The 16,942-nt window shown below is 35.2% G+C and overlaps 1 pseudogene; it reads right to left on the reverse strand.

Moving 5' to 3' along the window:
- Positions 1 to 14,084: 14,084 nt before the first annotated feature.
- Positions 14,085 to 14,200, reverse strand: LOC126000029 (uncharacterized; annotated as a pseudogene).
- Between the last annotated feature and the right edge of the window lie 2,742 nt (positions 14,201 to 16,942).

Below are 16,942 nucleotides of genomic sequence, written 5' to 3' on the forward strand. Positions count from 1 at the left end.
TTCAGGTTTGAAGGAAGTACAAAGCTTTAATGATAAACAACAGCTCAGAAACTTGACAGACTAAAAACCAGCCTTAAAAGAAAAACTCAAAGATCTATATTAAGACAAGACAGATGAACAGACACACCAAACTTCTATAAAAAGGTGACACTAAATCCCAAAACAATTATCTCTCTCAATTTCAAATAAATGCACCAGTTAAGAGACACAGAGAGGAAAATGGATCAAAAGCTAAATCCAACGTTCTTCTGCCTACAAGAAACACATATGAATAGTCAGAATAAACATGGACTCAAAATCAAAGGTTGGAGGAAAATCATACAAGCAAACATCTCCCTTAAAAAAGCTGTAGTGTTCATATTAATATCAGATGACACAAACTTTAGACAAAAGTTAAAAGGGGAAATGATGGAAATTTCTTACCAATAAAGGGATATGTACAACAGGAAGAAATCACATTCCTAAACAGATATACACACAATAAGGGACAGTAAATTATTTAGTACGATTGTTAACAAACAAAATAATAGTGGGAGATATCAACACTGCCTTGTCACCCCTTGATAGGTGAACCAGGCTGAAACTCAACAAAAATGTGCTCTTTTTCTGAAAAGTGAAATGGAAGAAAGTTGACTTGTGGATCTATATAGGGTACTCCATCCCCAGAAAATTGGATATACATTCTTCTCCAATGCAAATGGGTCATTCTCCAGGATAGACCACATGCTGACCCATAAAACATATCTGCATAAAATCAAGAGGATAGAAATAGTATAGGCTACCTTCTCAGACCATAATGCACTGAAACTAGAAATGAATGACAAAGGGACACAAAAGAAATCTTTTTTGGGGGGTCACACCCGGCAGCACTCAGGGGTCACTCCTGGCTCCACGCTCAGAAATTGTTGCTGTCAGACTTGGGAGATGCCGGGAGTCGAACCACCATCCCTCTGCATGCAAGGCAAATACCCCAACTCCATGCCATCTCTCCTGCCCCAGAAAAAAACTGTAATACCTGGAAATTAAACAGTATTGAATAACCAGTGGGTCAGGGATGAAATCAAAGGAGAAATAAAACGATTCCTGGAAATACTTCCTGGAAACAAAAGATTCCTGGAAAGGAAGACACAAATTACCAGAATTTATGGGACACAGCAAAATGATACTAAGAGGAAAATTCATAGCTTTGTAAGCACACATACAGAGCGAAGAGGAACCTACATGAATAACTTAATGACACAGCTTAAAAATTAGAAAAAGATCAACAAAATGAAGCAAAATTAGTAGGTAGATGAAATATCAAAGCTTAGAGCAGAAATCAATGAAGTGGAAACCCATAAAAGAATCCGGAAGATCAACAAAAGAAAATTTGGTTCTTTGAAAAAATAAACAAGATTAATAAACCACTAGCAAAACTCAAAAAAAAGGGAGAGGAAAAACTCTTAATAAATCAGATTAGAAATGAAAAGGGGGAGATCACTACAGATAATACAGAGATTAAAAAGGTAATCAGAGACTACATTGAGAAACTCTATGCCACAAAACATGAGAATCTGGAAGAAATGGATAAATTATTGTACTCTTATAATTTTCCATGGTTGAATCAGGATAATCTTGCATATCTAAGTAGCCCCATAAATATTGTAGAAATTAAAATGATAATCAAATGTCTTTTCAGAAACAAAAGCTCAGGCCCAGATGGATTCACTAATGAATTCTTTCAAGTCTTTCATGAGAAATTACTACCAATTTTTTTCACACTCTTTCAGTAAATTGAAGAAACAGAAACATTCCCAAGTAGTTTTTATGAAGCTAACAACCTTGGTACCAAAACCATACAGATATGCTGCAGAGAAACAAATCTAGAGACTGATATTCTTGATGAACACAGATGCAACAATGCTCAACAAAATCCTGGTAAATAACCTCCAACGCCTTAGCAACAAACCATGATACCACGACCAAATACATATCATCCCAGAAATGCAAGAATGGTATACCATTCATAATATAATCAGCATAATATGCTGTATCAATACAAAATAAAAATAAAAATTACATGATCATATCATAGATGCAGAGAAAGCATTCGATAAGGTCCAAAACTCATTCTTGATAAAAACCCTCATCAAGATAGGAATGAAGGGAACTTTTTTCAATGTAGTCAAGGGTATCTACCACAAGCCAATGGCAAATATTATTCTCAATGGAGATAAACTAAAAGCCTTTTCTCTAAAATCTTGTATAAGACAAGTCTTCCCTCTCTTACCACTCTTATTCAACATAGTACTGTAAGTACTTGTCCTAAAGATTAGGCAAGAAAGATATTGAGAGCACCCAGATAATAAAGGAAAATGTCAAGCTCTCACTGTTTGAAAATGACCTGATATTATATTTAGAAAACTCTAATGACTTTACAAAAAGGCTTCTAGAAACAATAGATTCAAATAGAAAAGTGGCAGCTACATAATTAACATGCAAAAGTCAATGGACTTCTTATACACCAATAATGTAGAGAAGTAATGGACATTAAAAAACAATCCCATTGACATTAGTGCCACGCAAACTCAAATATCTTGGAGTCAACTTAACTAAAGAGGTGAAGGATCTAAGAAAACTACAAAACACTGCTGTAAAAAATAAAGGAGGACATAAGGAAATGGTGACACATACACTGATTATGGATTGGGGCGATTAACATCATTAAAATATCAATACTCCCCAAAACTTTGTATGGATTTAATACAGTACCTCTAAGAATACTCATGACATACTTCAAAGAAGTGGATTAAACTCTTCTTAAATTTATTTGGAACAATAAACTTCCATAAATGACTAAAGAAACTCTTAGGAAAAATAATATCAATTACTCTAACTTATACTACAAAGCAATAGTCTTTAAAACAGCATGGTATTGGAATAAAGACAGCCCCTCAGATCAGTGGAATAGACTTGAGTATTCAAAGAATGTTCCCCAGACATACAATCAATTAATCTTTGATAAAGTGGCAATAAATGCAAAATGGAACAAGGAACGCTTCTTCAACAATGGTGCTGGGACAACTGGTCAGCCACATGCAAAAGTAAACTTGGACCTCCGTCTAACACCCTGCACAAATGTCAAATCCAATGGATTAAAGACCCTGATATCAGACGCATAACCGTAATCTATATAGAACATATTGGTAAACCACTCCATGACTTTGAGACTAAAGGCTCCTTCAAGGAGGAAATAGCACTCTCCAAACAAGTGGAAGAGGAGACCAACAGATGGGATGAGAGAAAGATGAGAATGCTTCTGCACCTCAAACGAAATAGTGACAAGTATACAAAGGCCACCACAGAATGGGAGAAACTCTTCACCCAATGCCCATCATAATTGGGGCTAATATCTAAGATATACAAGGTATTGACAGAATTTAACAAGAAAAAATTCCAACCCCATCAAAAATTGGGAGAAGATATGAACAGAAAATTCCTCAGAGAAGAAATACAAATGGCAAAAGACACACAAAAAATGCTCCACTTCATTAATCATCAGGGAGATGCAAATCAAAACAACAATGAAGTACCATCTCATGCCACAAAGACAGGCACACATCACAAAGAACAAGAACAATCAGTGCTGGTGGGGATGTGCAGAGAAAGGAACTCTTATTCACTGATGGTGGGAACGCTGTCTGGTCCAACCTTTATGGAAAACAATATGGAGATTCCTAAAAAACCTGGAAATTGAGCTCCCATATAATACAGCTATACCACTCCTAGGGAAATACAATAGGAACACACACACACACACACACACACACACACAAAACCCACAGAAATGCCTTCTGGACACCTATTTTTATTGCAGTGCTATTTACAATAGCCAGAATCTGGAAACAACCCAGATGCCCGACAAAAGATGAATGGCTAAAGAAACTGTGGTACATGTATACAATGGAATACTATGAATCCATCAGAAAAAAATGAAGTCATGAAATTTTCCTATACATATATGAACATGGAAACTATTATGCTAAGTGGAGTAAGTCAGAGGAACTGATATAGACACTCATCTCTCATCTATGGGTTTTAAGAAACATAAAAGACACCATTGTAATAATACACAGAGACAAGAGAGATGAGGATTGGAAGAACTGGCCCATAATATGTAGCTTACCACAAATGGTGGTGAGTTAGAGAAATAACTACTCTGACAACTAGCATTTCTTTGGTAGTGAGTGAGAAAAATAGAATGTTTGTCTTGAATACAGGCAAGGGATGTGGGAGGAAGGAGTTGGATTTCATTGTTGGTGGGAACATGATTCTGGTGAAGGTTTTTTTTTCTTTCATATAACTAAAACACAACTACAAACATGCTTGTTATCATGATGCTTCAATAAAGATATTTATTTAAAAAAAGGCAATGAGTGGGAAACTGGGGACATTGGTGGATGAAAGGTCACACTTGTGGTGGGATTGGTCTTTGAATGTTTAATACCTGAAAAAACTGTATTATGAACAAATTAATAAATCACTGTGTTACTATAAAAACTTCTTAAAAACAAAAATTTTCTATTTTCTTCCTTCTATATTTCATATTATTATTGCTTAATATTTTCTTTCTATACATTTTAGCCCTTCAGTCATTGTTGTTACCTTCTTTATTTGTACTGACATATTTTGTTCTTTCATCTTTTAACCTCCAATTTTCCATTTGGAGTGAATCATTACTTTCTTTAAGTACAGAATAATTACATTATAATTACATTTGCAGTTAGTCTGGTCTATTCTTATCCTTGAATAGCAGTTTAGCAAATATTATATTCTGTATACAATACTATGTATAATTGTTTTTCTTGCATATAATCTATTTTTTGTTCTTAAGACTTTGTCTTTATGTTCGTTGCTATGATGAATATGGGGAAGAGTATTTAAATATTGTAATGTGTTAAGGACTCTCCAAGAAGGCTCTGAAACATCATCCAAAATTATTATTCCAACTCTTCTTCCTCATATTTTGTCTGGTCTCTTACTCTATGGATTCATTGCATAAATGTTGGGTTGTATGTTTCCTTTCTATTGCCTTGTCTTTTGAAGTCTTTTTTTTATATTTTTCCATTTTTTCCTATAAAATTCCTGATAATTTTCTTAGTAGTTTCTTATAATTCAATAAGCTACATCTAATTGCTGGTTTATTTCAACTTCTGTTAACAGCTTTAGGTTTTGTTTTTTCTTGTCTCCCTTTTTAGTGGAACTACCTAGTAATATACAGGGGCTACTCCTGGTGGGAACTTGGTGTTACTCCAAATGATGCTCAGAAAATTTGCAGTACTGGGGATTGTACTGGGACTTTCACTAGCAAAACATATACTCTGACACTTTTAACCATCTCCACAGCACCATTTATCTAGGTTTATAAAAATATTGTTTTAGTGTTCAGAGAGTTCAATGGATAGAACACTTGCCTTGCATGAAATTGATCTAAATTTTATCTCCAGCACCACATATGGTATTCCAAACCTTCACAGAAATTGTCCCAGTGCAAAGCCAAGAATAAACCCTGAATAGTTCTGGGTGTTGTTCAATACCCCTCCAAAATTTTTAGGATTTAAGTTAGGTTTTAATCCTCTATATATTTTCTATTACTCAATCTATATTCTCTGTTCTTTGAACCACATCCAGTGGTTTTATTCCTGGTTCTGAGCTCAGCGAGCATTCCTAGTAGGCTTGTGGGACTATATGGGTCCTGGTATCAAATCTGGGTTGACCATGTGCAAGCCAAATGCTCAAACAGCTGTACTATCATTCCAGTCCCTAGTTTCTATTCATTAAAAAATTTTAATTATATACATATTAATACTATGAAACAGTGTTCTATCAATTATTCCTTTGTAGCCATACAATTCAAGTATTATTTAAAAACATGATTTTGTTATCATGTAGAAAAATGTAAGAAAGAATGAGACATTTAAGTGAATAAAATATGTGGTTAGATTAGAAATTGCTCTTTGGTATTTCCCTTTATAAATTTTCTATTACACAAATAACTTATTTGTTATTTATTTATTTATTATTAAATTTAATGCATATGTGTATTAGTAATGTATATTTTAGATACTAATTCTTGTTAAATACATAGTTTGTGAACATTTTACCATATTCCACAGGTAGAACTTTTTAAATACTGAAAAAGATTATTTGAATACAATAGGAGAAGTTCACATTTAAAGACTCAATTTTATCCTGCCCTTTGGTTTGCTTTGCTGTGTAGAGACTTTTCAAATATAATTACACTTGTCTGATTTTGTTTTTGTTGAAATAAATCATTTGAATTTCAGTAATAGCTTAGTAATATTTTAATTTTAGGAACACAAAAACTCACAAAATAAATCTTGATTTTCCTTCTAAAATGTGTATATGATATAATGTATATGATTTCTATAAAAGCCAAAAATTTTTGAGCCAGAGTGATATTGCAGCAGTAGGACATTTGTCTTGCATGTGGCTGACCCAGGACGGAACTTGGTTCGATACCTGGTGTCCTGTACGGTCCCCCAAGCCAGGAGGGATTTCTGAGTACATAGCCAGGAGTAACCCCTGAGCGTCACTGGGAGTGTCCCCCCCCCCCAAAAAAAAAAACAAAAGATGCTACATATCCCTAAAAATTTAGAAATAGTTTTTAGATATTCATATATTCAAATTTGTACCAAGAACCAACTGTATACATTATAGGGAAATGAATTTTCATTCAACATATGTGTTGGCTTCATCCAGCATGCTTCTGCACTGAATCATATGGTGACCTGAATCAGCCTCAGGCTGATAGAACTTGTCCTAACTTTTGTACTATTTCTCAGCCCTCTGATATGTCTTTTGATAAGTATGTTGATAAGATATTGATAAGTATGTTGATTTAGAACCAAAAAAGATGGGAAGTAGTTATAAATGTAAAATAATGCTTATCTAAAAATAAGCTACCCAAAGTTTTACAGCAGTACTTTTGGAATATTGAAATAATATTTCTTGCTTTGCTAGTCTTTTAGAGAATAAGTCATCAGAATGGGGAATAATTTAGAGATAGTTCTGCATCTATGCATGGCACTTCTCAAGGAGGCTATAGACTTTAATTGTAAGTCTTAGTTATATAGAAGTCACAGACCTATCAATTTATTATAACTCTGACATTCTCAATTTTTTATTGTTTTGCCTTTGTATGCTTACTTAATCTTTTCTATAGCATATTTTTTCTCCTACCAGTCCTTTTAATTTAATTTTATTATTTTTGTTTGGGGGTGTGTGTCTTTGGAGGAGTGGAACATCTGGCTGTGCTCATGCCTTAGCTCTGGCTCTGCTCAGTGATCATACCTGGCAGTGCTCAGGGCACGATCTAGGGTATCTTGGATCAAACCCTAGTCGGCTTTGTGCAGGTGACTCTTTACCTTTATATCTAGGCTAGTTATTCATTTTTCTTTTGTATGTGGTCAGTGTTGCTGCAGCCGGAGATGCCCAGGGACTACCCACTCTGTGCTTAGGTGTCATCCCTGGTGGTGCTGGGGTAGGGGTGAGAGCCATAAGCAGTGCCAAGTTTCAAACCATGATACCACAACCATATACTTGGAAGTACTTCAAATCTTTGTACTATCTTTCTTGTCCAAAGCCTTCTTTTCTGGGTTGGGGGCACAGCACACTGCACACAAGGCTTACTCTTGGCTCTGTGCCCAGGGATCACCCCTAGCAAGTGCAGGAGTCCATTTAAGGTACTGGGAATCAAAGTCATGGCAGTTGTGTGCAGGACAAGTGCCTTACCTATTGTACTGTCTCTTCAGCGCTCACAAGTTTTTTGATCCTTAAATATTTTATAATTTTTTATTAAAAATTCGAACTTTCATTAGCAGTAACATGCCTATATATATTGCTGCCTTTTACGTTTTTAGTTACTTTCTATAAATGTTTCTTTGTAAGTATATTTACCTTTTAATTAGCTTTTATCATCTTCTGATTAGATACTACTTCCTACCCCAAGACTTCAAACTTCTTAAGAAAACAATTTTTAATTTTATTTTTATTTTTAATTGCTTTATTGTTCATAATTGGGTTTTAGTTATAGAATGTACACCACCCTTCCCCAGTACAGCCTTGCCACCTCCATTATACCCCACTTTTCTCCCACTCCCTTGCCTGTCTAGGACAAGCATTCTGCTTCTCTCTATGACAATTTGAGTAACTCCAGTGGCTGAATAAATGCATGTTAAGAATTAGTTCAATTTAAAAATAACATCTAACTGGAAATCTGCATTTATCAGATTTAAACTCTTTTTCAGTCCATGTTAAAATGTGCAGGTAGTCTTTGAGACAAAGTAGAGATGAAAAGATACCATCTTTATAGTGTAGAAATTTCTCTTTGAGATACTGGCTTTGTCATTTAATAGCTGTGTGAGTTAAGCAAGTTTTTTTTTACTTTACTTTACTTTGATGATATAGTTTTTTTTTTTTTACTTTTCTTGGCCACACCAAGTTGTGCTCAGAGTTTTCTCCTGGCTGTCCCCAGGTATCACTCTTGGTGGACTCAAGGGACCATAGGGGATTCCAGGGATTGAACATGACTCACCTACGTGCAAGGCAAATGCCCTGCCAGTTGCACTGCCCCTCTAGTTTATCTGACATCAAGATTTTTTATGTCTAGATGAGGCTAACAATATCTTCCTTGCAGGATTGTTTTAACAATTGTGAAAACTTGCAGTGCCCAAAGAAGATGTTCAATATACATTAATTTACTTACTTTTAATTGTTAAGATTCTGTTACCCCCTGAAATTATCAGGAATTGACTAAAACATATCTATCCAAAATTATCACCCACATTTGAGCTTTACCTAATGTCCAAATATGTTCTTTATGCTGTCTCTATTATTTCCTTTGTGTCTACTACTTAATGTCCATACTACCTTAAAGTTACAGCTTATGTGCAAAACATTCTCACTTCTAAATTGGAAAAACTCCTATTCATCCTCTTATTTTGCATCCTTAATTTGACCATAAAATGTAATATTGGGCAGGGAGTGGTCATGAAATGATTTGTTGCTCTGTATATGTCAAGCAGTGAGAGTATTCGTTACGAAGAATTAAGTGTATCACTAAACCACCTGGACAGACTGGGAGAATGAAATCCAGGGGAAGATGTTACTAGCTCTTCACTTAAAGGCGATCTTTCAGGGAGTAAGAAAATTGCATAGACAGCAGGAAACCACTGACAATTTGCAGCTCTGCTTGTATCATCAAAGCAGGTGTTTTGTAGGGAAATGTCCAGTGATTGCTCTGAAAAACCTTTGTCTGCAGAAGCCCACACTTCTACCCATCATTGCCAGGTAGGCCATAATAAATCTTCAGCCTCCTCTGAGCCTGTAAATCTGACCCAGGACTTTCGAAGAGGTGATAGATAGCCAGGTTTCTGGGCTTTGTGGTACAGGTAGGCACCATGGCAGGCAGAACTGTGTGGAATTGCCAATAACTGAGCAGGTTTAACATCCCCTCTATATGACCATTTATTCACACTCAATTTCTAAGGCATTTCTAAGGCATATTGTCTCAACTTTAAATTCTAGTCTCCGTTCTTTATGGGCATGCAGTAATGATTGTTGAGGAACTCAGTCGCAAAAGACAGAAGCTTCTTTATGTTTCTCATTTATTCTACTTGCTTTTGAAGCATCTTCAGATTTCAATTTTTCTTATGCACATATTTTATATTAGAAATGGATCTATAGACTAGGGGTAAGCCAATACAAAGGTCATCCCTGATGGCTAGTTGTTTTAAAAATAAGAGTTTATGGAATATTCACATCCATTTGTTTACATTCCTGACTGCCATAGATTATTTTTTTTTCTTCTCAAATGTCATGCTTGTTGAGTAGTACCAAAGGTTGTTGCTTTTTTACAACTTTCTTTCCTGCTTTCCCCCAAGTAATGGGCATCAAACCCAGGACTAACACATGCAACATAATCCTTCTAATGCTGAGCACTTTTCCTTGCTATTTTCTTTTTTCTTAATTTTCTTAATCAATGAAAAAACTATATTGTGTTAGTCTACTTTTACTCCTATTAATTAGGCAAGAAAACTCACTAGAAGATTGATCTTGCTGGACATTTTTATCCCTATTGCTGGTCATTTTAAGCCATAAGTCATGAAGAATCTGTTTAAATCAAAGTCTTTTGAATTCTTTAACCACATCTTTTACAGATTTGACCACATCACTTTGTCCTGTGTCTTCTGTATTTTTGGTTTGTTTGCTGCTCGTTGAAGTTACCACTTCAATAAGAAAGCCCCAATCCTCTTTTAAAAATGATCTATTATCTGCTATTATTTGATACCAAATATTATCATCTCTGACTTCTTTAGAATCTTCTTTTGTAATTTTGTAAAACACTATGCTTTCTTCTCAAGATTTTAAAGTTGTCTCCAGGTAGTGCTTTATTCACAAATGACCTCTTTGCTCATCATTTTGTCTTTTATTCTATATACTTCTTTCACTTGTTCTTTGATTTCTCCTCTTTTTGCTCCCAGTCTTACAATTTCTTAGCCCCTGTTTTGAAAAATCTTTTCTACTCATCATTACATGTTTCTGTGGATGGAAGTATTTCTTTAAGGTATTTCAATATTTTTCTTCCCTGGAGTCTATTTTTATTCTATTTTAACTTTATACTTTATGATTTAAAATCATGAAAGAGTTCATTTTTCCTCTGGAAAAAAAGTCTCTATTCAATAGAAACTTAAACTCTATATTTTTGAAAAGCATCTAATTTTTGAGTTACTAATTTAACTGTTAAAATAGATGGGCTTTGCATTCAACTGTGTGTATTTTCAGTTATACATTTATTAAATTTTCTATCAGTTTGATGACATCTATCTAAATATAAACTTACATATTATAGTCTACAATATAAATCTAAGATTCCAAAAATATTTTGTTCAGTAAATTCCAGTTACCGTATTTTCCGGCGTATAAGACGACTGGGCATATAAGACGACCCCCTAATTTTGCAGCAAAAACAAAGGTTTAGGCATATATTCGCTGTATCAGACAGAACGTTCCTGTGCTGCATGTGTTCCTGTGCTCATGTACCACAGTGAGCCAATCGCAATAAGCAAAAGTTTAAAGGTTATACTGTAATAGACTTCCTCTCTGACTCTGGCCAATCTGAGCATGCTTTTTACAGTGTAGATTCGGGTCCAGAACATTGTCTAATTTACATGCATAAAAAGCCTGCTTGGATTAGCTGAGTTAGAGAGGTGGTCGGAGCAGCCTTGCAGTGATTGATCCCTTATCATAGGCACCTTTTCTGGCAATTCCCTGGTGAACCAAACAACACCCCATCCTCGGACCCTAGCACTGAACCACCAACACGGTTAGCTGGCTTTTGCCAGAAGTGGCTCCCAGATCTCCTGAGTACTCTTTAAGTGCCCCCAAGAAAGATATTTGGAAACTCTGTGGCCTGATTAATTTTTGTTTCGTTTAGCAGCATATTGAAACAATTTTTGAGATATACTTGGCGTATAAGACGACTCTGATTTTCAGTTGTCTTTTTTTTTTGTTTCAAAAGTCATCTTATACACCGGAAAGTACGGTAATTTTTCAACCATCTCTCTTTTTAATGTGCGATACTAGAAATCCTTACTAAGATTTATAACCAATGAGGCCCAGATGAAATAGTTACATTTTTAAATTATTTTTTTAAGTTAAAGAGCCTTACCTTAACCAATTTTGATTGTTCACTTTTAGTTATATTATATTTCAGTACCATTTCCACCATCAGCGTCCACTTTGCTCCACTAGTATGCCCATATTCCATCCCCCCAAACCTCCCAAGTGCCACCTTTACAGGTATATTTCAAGTTACATGGGTGAAGCTTAGATCTCAGGTTTTCAGTGTTGTGGAGTCTGTGCTTTGGATGTACAGCTATAAACTCTCTGATATAACCAAAGCCTAGACTCCTATTTCCCAATTACTTTACTGTCTTTTCTTCTTTCCCACCTGGATTCATTCTTTTTTCTGTCCTTTTCCCTAGAACTGTGGTCTTCCCTTTTATTACAGTCTATTTTCTCATTAAGTTACTCTATAAAAAGTGAAATTATATTTTGTCTTCTTCTGATTTAGTTTACTCAATATTAAATCATCCAGTTCCAACCATGTTGGAGCAAATTACATGATTCCATTGCTCCTTAACACTGTATAGTATTACCTTCTGTATCATACAACAATTTCATGATTTATTCATCAGTTGTTGGACACTTAGTTTGATGCCATACCATGGCTCTTGTATTAAGTACACAATGAATAATAGTGTGAATATACCATTTTGAATGAAATATTTTTATGTTCTGTGGGTATGTGCTCAAAATTTGAATTGCTAGGTCATATGACAGTTCAATTCTAAGTTTACTGAGAACTCTCCATGCCATTTCCACAGAGGTTGAACCAGACAATATTTTCATGCCATTACAGATGTTTATCTAATGTGTTGAATGCAAATATTTTTTCCATTCAGTTAACTCTCTTTATTTTAACTTGTGTGTTTTTTTTACCATGTAGAAACTCTTTACTTTGAAGTAGTCCCATTTGTTAATTTTTTTATTTTATTGCCTTTGTCATTAATATCAAATCACTGAATGCACATTAGAAGTCCCTGTCTCAGAGCATTCTCCCTGTTTTCTTCATTGGACTTTACTGTTTCTGATCAGACCTCAAGATCTTTTCATCAACATTGAATTGACTTTTGAGTAAAGTATGAGGTATGGATTCAGCTCTAACATCTTTCATGTTGAAATTATTTTTGGCAGTTCTGGAAGAAGTTTGGAGCCCTTGATATGACAGATGATGAAAGAGGCCAGTGTCAGCTTTGTGGGTCAGTGGGGGTTTGTTTTGGTTTGTAGCTAGAAGAAGGGCCATCTTTGGTTCAGTGGACCCAAATAGCAGTCACAGTACATGGGCATTGATACAGAAAAAGTAAAATATTTAAAAATTTTATATATTTTTTGAAATATACATGTTATATTCTTTAATCCTACTTTATTTCCATGGCTACATTTATTGTAATGCAGATCTCTTTTATTTCAAGTAATTTCATAGACATTAAAACCTGCATTGGCATTATTCACATCCCATTGGGCCATATATAACCAGCTTTACAGTGTCTTATGAGGTTGCTTCTCAATAGCAAATAGGGGTAGTAGCAATGCTATATGTACAGATATGAAATATTTACATTATTAACTGAAATTATTTTTGTTTTTTGATCGTACCTGGCTGTGTTCAGGGATTACTCTTGGCTCTCAATCCAGGAAAATCACTCCTGGCATCTCCTACGTATAGGAGATGATATGGGATGGTGAAAATTGGGTTAGCCACATGCAAGGCAAATGCCCTATCTGCTGTGCTATCGCTCCATCTCCTGCAGTTCACTTGTATATAGTGATCCATGGAAAACATGGTTTCTTCATTTGGGGTACATTTTTCATCATATTAAGCACTTTTATGTATTAAAATTGTTTAAATTTTATTTTTCTTTGAACAGAATCCATACATTGCATGGATAAACTTTAAGGGTAACTTGTTCTTTTTAATTGTTTTTATTTCTATATCTCTACCTCTATGTTTGTCATATAATTCAGTGTAATTCTTTTTGTTTGAGTTTTCTTTTCTACTCTCAAACTTGAATGTGCATTAAAATACCTGAGGCTTTCTAGAACATAGTTTGTATGATTCACCCCCAAGGTTTCTGATTTAGTAGTTGGAGATGGTAACTGAGAATATAAATTTCTAGCAAGTACCCAGAGTTTTGTTTAAATCCCACTGATCTAAAGTCCACTCTATTATCTTAAAAACTATTGTGTAGTGAAGACTTTTATTTCCTCATGCCTACCAGGAGCTGTTATTCAATACACTTCATATACTTCAATATTTTTCTATATGACATGTTCCTTTCTTTATTTTTTCAGTTGTCTTATATTTCCTGCTTAATTGAAAGTACAACTTCCTAGACTGTTTCTCCTAGCACTTTCTTTGTACTTTCATTTTTATCCAGATTCACCAGGGCATTTTCAGTATTATGTCTGCATAGCTATTTTTTTCTTTATTGTCCTCGGGTAGATCACGTATGAGATATTAAAATGATAAGAACAGATACTACACTTGATCTTAGCCAAGAGGCCAAGAAGTGATGCATAGCTATTTAATATGTGTTTTCTCTTTCTCTTTCCTGATTGATCTTGAGTGTGACATCTTTAATCCCTGTGACATCACAAAGTGCTATCTTTAATTATGACATTTACTTTGTAGTGGTGGTTTACTTCTCTTGAAGCACTGTGCTGTCCTTGTACTCCAGACTGAAACCAGTTTCCTGGCCTTGCCCTACACTTAATTACCTACAGATACCATACTATCAGTACCATATCTTTTGTATAGTAGCAGAAATGTCTTTCTATAACCTCAAAAAATCTTTGACAGCTGCTCAGTTTTCTCCCCAATTTGAAACCTTGCTTCATAAATATTATATGCTGCAGAACAATTTTCTAGGTATCTATCTTTAATTGATTTGTACTTACTGATCACCTTCTCAAAGCAATGCTGCAGTACTTCATTTTGTTACCAAAGTTTGACCTGTTTCCTTTTTTAAAATTTACTGCATTTAAAGAGCATGTATCATATAGTTGATCATAATGCATTTATACCATAATAATCATAATAGCACCAATTTTCCATAATGCATTTGTTACCATAAAGCATTGATAAGTGGGAGTAAATTATTTTTAGAAAGAAAAAAGAAGAGTATAGTGACAAGAAAATTTGAGAAAATTATTGTGTCTTCAATGATGTAATTAAGTCATTATCAGAAGGTTTAACAAGCTTTTGTTGCTAGTAGACCATTCTATTACATCATTTGTTTCTGAACATTAGGTGGCTTCAGATAGATATTGGCATCTAAATTAGTATGGTCTTACAGGGATGTCATTATTAAACAAAAATGTAGTTGTCCCACAGCCACAAATGTGAATGCATGGCCCAGAAATTTCAAGTGCTATTGATGATACTGTGGCTTTTGTTGAGGGTGTTTTCAGCTGCCAGGTGTGCCAAAAGTACAATAATGCAGGCAGATTGTTTCCACACTCAAGTAAAAATGTCTGGTATTATCAGCCCAAATATTTGCATACCTGGAATTTTGGTATGATTGTTATCTCTGTAGAGAGCTATAGAGAAGTGGTGAGCAGGTTCATTGATGAAGTGGCTACTGTTGGGAAATGGGTGTAGCTGGTGTGGCTTTGTCACACTTAATCTGCCTCTTCCCCAGGGATTGCCAGCTTTCAGTTGCATGGTTGGTGTACTCATAAATTTTATGGTTTGATTTACATCTCATCTCTTTTGAGAACAGTATGAGTCTATGGAGATAGTCGACCCTAGTTCTTACTGTGTAGTCTCTAGATATTTTGGTTTTCTTAAAGAATTGGAGCATACACCAAGCACTTTTACATTGTAGCATGTGAATTACTATATATGTGTAGTCTGAATTCATTCTAGTTGAATTAGTAAGCAGATATCAGTTTTATTTCTCACTTTATTGTAACTCAAATACCCCATGAATCAACTTTGTTAGAGCCTGGTATTATTAAAGAGGAAGTTCTAGAATAATGTATCCCAAAACAAATGATATGGGAATGGTAGAATGATCCAGAAGGCATCAGTAATATTATAGGGGCTTCTGTGTCCTTAAGAAGGTAGAATTAGGGGCCGGAGAGATAGCATGGTGGTAAGCCTCGCATACAGAAGGATGGTGGTTCAAATCCTGGCATCCCATATGGTCCCCAGAGCCTGCTAGGAGCAATTTTGAGCATAGAGCCATAGAGCCATAGAGCCAGGAGTAACCATTGAGCGCTGCCAGGTGTGACCCTCCCCCCCCCCAAAAAAAGAAGAAGAAGGTAGAATTCCAGATAAGCATCAAGTATTTCTTCTATAAAGAGGGTGGAAAGGGGCTAGAGCAATGGCGCAGTGGTAGGGCATTTGCCTTGCATGCTGCTGACCCAGGACGGACTGTGGTTCCATTCCCGGGCATCCTATATGGTCCCTCAAGCCAGGAGCGATTTCTGAGTGCATATCTAGGAGTAACCCTGAGCATCACTGGGTATGGCCCAAAAAACAACAACAGCAACAAAAAAAGAGGATGTCAACTAATATATCTTTGAGAACAAACCTGTGCATTCAGAACATCTATTTTCACACTTTTCTCCAATTCCAATTGTTTCCTCATCTATACTATGGATATATCTTAGCCTTTTATTTTATAGAATCATTAATAAAATATACTCAATATAATGCCTAGTTGTTTAATATTTGGCTACATTATAAATGCCTTCTCCAAAGGAAAGCTATTCATTTTTTCTTCAGAAAGAAGAAATTGAAGAGGGAAAATTAGATGATAAGTTTATCAATGATTTTTACCAAATATGGTTTTCCCAAATTTTCTCTTAGCTACGTTTTTTGACTTTTCTTCCTCTTTGTCATTTTATATAGATTTTACTTATTTTCCTCATAATTAGTTTGCCACTGATACAAAATGACATGATAATAAAATAACTGGGCCAAAGAGATAGCTCAGTAGGCTGGAAAATATGAGTTGGATTCAGAAGAGGTAGGTCCTTCCCTGGTACCACATAGCCCCTCCCCCAGCACTACCTGGTGTGATTCTCAACCAACACACCAATTGTAGCTCCTGAGATCCACAGAATAACACAATACATCTCAACCTCTGATATGGTTCGGAACTCCACACACACCCCTCTAATGACTCCAAGAGGCAGAGACCATGCAAAAACAAGTAGTTCTATTTATTTACAAGCATACAGAAGCTCTTCTAGAGGACGAGAGAGCCCCAAACCAGATTTCACAAGCCTTTATATAGCTTTCAGACAG

This window comes from Suncus etruscus, chromosome X (assembly GCF_024139225.1).
Source record: "Suncus etruscus isolate mSunEtr1 chromosome X, mSunEtr1.pri.cur, whole genome shotgun sequence".
In the NCBI taxonomy this organism is placed as follows: domain Eukaryota; kingdom Metazoa; phylum Chordata; class Mammalia; order Eulipotyphla; family Soricidae; genus Suncus; species Suncus etruscus.